The sequence below is a fragment of the Antechinus flavipes genome, chromosome 4 (genome assembly GCF_016432865.1).
Source record: "Antechinus flavipes isolate AdamAnt ecotype Samford, QLD, Australia chromosome 4, AdamAnt_v2, whole genome shotgun sequence".
Classification (NCBI taxonomy): Eukaryota; Metazoa; Chordata; class Mammalia; order Dasyuromorphia; family Dasyuridae; genus Antechinus; species Antechinus flavipes.
Genome location: NC_067401.1, coordinates 213,955,001 through 213,960,000, shown reverse-complemented (window position 1 = coordinate 213,960,000; position 5,000 = coordinate 213,955,001).

Here is a 5,000-nt window from a genome sequence, read left to right as displayed (position 1 = left end):
TTTCAAGCTTTTTAATGAATGTTTGTTGAATTTGAATTGTGACCAACTTTGCTGGTGCATATCTGTAATCCCTCCTTCTGGAGGAGGCTGAGCCTGGTGGATCACTTGAAGTTAGGAGTTCTATGGCACAGTAAGGTTAAAGCCTAGCCAGTGACTAGACTGTTGGTCATAAATGTAGTGTGCTTCTTGGGCCACTATACTGTCTAAAAGGGACAAACATGCTCTGGATAGTAAAACAATAGGTTAATACTTTTCTGCCCATCACTATCAAGATAAAGAATTAGAAAGGTCATTGCACTTCTATCCTGGATAAGATAGGAAGATCCAGTCTTTTTTTAAAAGTGAATTTCTTTGGAGAAAATTTAAAAAATGTATATGTATATACACATATTTAAAAAGTGAAGTTCTAGAGGATAATTTAATTTAATATTTTCCAAACCCATGAACTGTTCCTTTTAATGCCAGCTAGTCATCTTGTTAATATAGATCTTTGGCTATAAGGGATGCTGAAGGAACAAGGGCAGATGGACTTGCACAAAATTATGCTTGCTAAAAAAGGCTCAAATGGAAATTTGACAATGGAAAGAGAATTGGATTTGAAGCCACATGGCAGGCCAGTAGCTTTGTATCTGAGTCCAAACATACGTTATATCAGGAAAAGATTTCCTCTCTTTATAAAGTTATGGGGAGGAGAAATCTATCTGGAAATTTATGACAACCTGTTATTCCCTCCATGAGCAGAAAGACCAAATCAACTACTCATCATATTTCAGTTCTCCTTCCTTAGATAGGTCATGTCTTCCATCTGGGCTTTTTTTCCCAACTGTCTTTTACTGAAGGCTTTAATTAGAAGGCAAAGAAAAGCAACCCTGAGAAAGAAATAAATTATCTTCCTAAAGTTTAGGCTTTGTGTCCCTGCTGAAGTTTTCCATTAAAACTTTATATTTACTTTGAAGACATAATATGAATAAAACTGCAAACATTTTCTTCAACCCTGGGAACTCTGCCTTTTACCACATTGTTCTTTGTGGAGAGTAGACTCGAACAATGCAATCTCTACATAATATATTCCCTCATTATATTAGTTTCTATATATGACATAGCCTTTGAATGATCTCACTTAACTTTGAACTGAGTCAAACAGGTCACCTGTTATTTTGTTCCTTATTATATGGCTTTTGGTAAATCACAGCACAGAAATAGCTCCTGGACTACTCTGGACTCTGGATTTTGACTTTCTGAGGCTAACGAGGTTATAGCTATCACTAATCTCCTTCGCCTTAAAGTAGCAAGAAAAGACATAGAGTGATAATATCAACAGCTGGGTATGTGTTCACAGGCTACTTAGCAGTGTCTCTTTGGGATATAAAGGCCTGAAATTTTAAAGACTATCCATAGAACTCTTTTTAAATTTGGAAAATGGAACCTTGTCACAGGTTAAACAACATGAAACAGAGGCACCTACTGTTTATGAATGTTTTTCACTGGCCATCCCTCCATACATTTTAATTTTGTTAAATATTTTTAATGAAATGTAAATTTTGATATTTAAAAAAATTTGAGTTATAAATTTCCTCTCCCCTTTCTTCTCTCTTTTCTTTGAAAAGGGCAAACAAAGGAGCAGCTAGTTGGTGAAGTGGATAAAGTGACAGCCCTGGAGTCAGGAGGACCTGAGTTCAAATCTAGTTTCAGATATTAAAAATTAGCTGTGTGACCCTGGGCAAGTCATTTTACCTCAATTGCCTGAGCAAAAGAAAAGAATAGCATTTTGATATAAATTGCATATGAAAAGTCATTTGAAATTTATTTCCATATTTTCCATTTTGCAAAAGAAAACACAGACAAAAAGGGAGAAAGATAAGAAAGTAAAAACAAAGTACATCAATATGCATTTAGACTCCATCAGTTCTTTCTCTAGTGATGGATAACAGTTTTCATTATTAAGTCCTTCAGAATTGTCTGGGATCATTGTGTTGATCAAAATAGCTAAGTCATTCACATTTGATTATGCTTATAATATTGCTTTTTTGCTATATACAATGTTGTCATGGTTCTGCTTACTTCACTTTGCATCAGTTTACATAAGTATTTGCTGTTTTTTTAACCATTCTGTTTGTCATTTCTTAGGCTACAATAATATTGGGAAGGGCTCAGAATTCCTGCTGATTTCCTCCTTATATAATCTTTGCAGGGAGTAAGGCGAGTTGAGAAGCCAGTTACTGCCAAAGGATAGATGTCATTCATTGACTGCTTTACTTTTCTGCAAATTTAATTATCAAGTATTAACTTGGAAGGTGGAAAGACCTGTAAGTCTTTCATTGCCAAGTCAGTCATTACCTGACTGTGTAGCTCTAGACAAGCAACATAAAATGGTGAGTCTCTTTTCTTAACTGTAAAATGGGAACAATAACAATATCTACCTTACAGGGCTGTTCTGTGATTGGAATGACAAAATACTTTGCAAACCTAAAGAGCTAGTTATGTTTTTTATGATCATGGGAAAGTCCTCTATAAAGAGAGAGTTGTCTATAAAGAATGGGGGGTGAGGGAGAAGAACTGATAGGTTAAAAGAGCAGTAGGTCAGGGGCAGACTTGAACCCAGGAAACACTTTCAGTCTGTTAAATGGTGAGATTTTTAGTAAATAATATTTTGCATCTGGTGCCATCACCAATGATGCCTTCCTGCTTTGTAGCAATATCGAAGGGTTCCCAGGGCTCTATAGACAGGTCGGACATAGGAACATCAGCAGCCCAAGCAATGCTATGTAGGAGGGAAATTTAGGGAGGTCTTCCCCTCAGCAGCTACTATTTTATGATCAATAGCAATAACCACAATAAAAAGTCTTAGAATCATAAACTCAGATTTGAAGGGATTTCAAATGTCAAGGGGGTACATTTTACAGATGAGAAAACTGAGGCTTGAGGGAAGTTTAATGACTTTCCCATATGTTTGTTCTTGAAACCCAGACTATGCTAGGCTGGGGTTAAAGACACAAACAGATCTATGCCCAAACTTAAAAAATCTTAAATTCTAGTAGAAGAGACCCAAGGGCAATAATAAATTCATATTAAGATACAAAGTATGTTTCCATCTTAGGGGAACAAGGGGAGAAGGAAATGTAGCCTTCTGCTTATCAAGGAGATCAGGTTATCATCATCCTAGACTTTATTTAATCTTGGATGTGGAATACAGTGCTTAGCACAAGGGCTGTCATGTAATAGGCACTTTCTAAATGTTGATTGAGTGACTGATTGAATGATCTTTGAATGTGTACAGACTCCAGAGAGAATGGGTGTGTGTATAATACATTCTTGTGTGCTGAATAGGCCATCAGACTGATTTTCTCACACCTTGATATGAAATCCTGTCCAAAGACCCTTTCTAAGGTAAAAAGAGCAATTTTCTGCCTTATTTCTTACCTAGCCATAATCATTGATTGATTGGGCTTTGCTTTAATCAAACCTGTTAAAAAACTTAAAAAGACCAAACTCTCCCATTGAATCTAGGGCTATTTTCAGTCATCCTGATCTATATCTTGCCACTGGACTCAGATGGCTCTGGAAGAGAAAGTCTGGCTGCTAACTTTGCACAGCCCTTCCTCACTTAAATCCAATTCACTTGCATGTCATGACATCAAATCCCTGATATCATGATCCTATAATAAAATGAAGTGACAAATAAAAACAGCCACAATAGTATTCCATTACAATCATATGCCACACCTTGTTCAGCTATTCTACAGTTGCTGGACATTTCAATTTCCAGGTTTTTTTTTTTTTTTCCAGCACACAAAAGATCTGCTATCAATATTTTTGAACACATAAGTTCATTTTTTCTTTCTTCAATCTTTTTGGGATATTGCTGGGCCCTTGAACATAGTTCCAAATTGCAATCTATAATGGCTGGATTAGTTTACAATTCCACCAACAATGCATTAGTGTTCTTATTCCCCATCCCTCCCAGAATTTCCAATTTTTCTTTTCCGTCAGGTTAGCCAATTTAATAAATATGTGATGGCACCTCAAAATTGCCTTCATTTGCATTCTTCTAATTAATAGAGATTTAGAGCATTTTAATGTCTATAGATAACTTTGATTTTTTCTGAACACTGTTCATATCCTTTGTCTATTTATCAATTGAATAGCAACTTGTATTCTTATACATTTGACTCAATTCTCTACATAATTAAAAAATTAGAACTTCATCAGAAAAATCTATTGTAATACTTTCCCCATTTTCCTTTGTTCCTTCTAATCTTGGGTGCATTGGTTTTGTTTGTGTAAAACCTTTTAAATTTAATAAAATAAAATTTTTCATCCTATAGCTCAAAATGCTATTTTTTGTTTGGCCACAAATTCTTTCCTTATTCATAGATCTGACAGGCAAAATTTTTGATGCTTTCCAAATTTGCTTGTGATATTATCCTTTGTATCTAAATCATGTATCTATTTTGACCCTATCTTGGTATTTAATGTAAGATGTTGCACTATCTGCCAATCTACATTTCAATTTCAAAGTAATTTTTGCTAGATTGTGATTTCTTGTTCCAAAAGCTTCTACCTTTGCATTTATCAAACACTAGATCACTATAGTAATTTACATACCTATAATTTATATAATATATTACATACCTCATATATTTCACAGAACTACCATTTTATTTCTTAGACAATACCAAATTGTTTTGATTCTTTTTACTTCATAATGCAGTTTGAGATCTGGTACAGTTAGGCAACCATTCTTCAAGTTTTTTTTCATTGATTTCTTGATATCCTTGTTCTTTTGTTCTTCCAGATGAATTCTGCTTTTTCTTTCTTTCTTTCTTTTTTTTTTTAGTCTATAGTTTTTCTTTAATTTGGTAACTTGATTGGTATGGCACTGAATAAGTAAATTAATTTAGAGAAAATTGTTATTTTTATTATATTGGCTTCACCATCTATGAACAATTATTATTTCTCCAATTACTTAGGTCCATCTTTATTTCTGTAAAAAGTTTTTT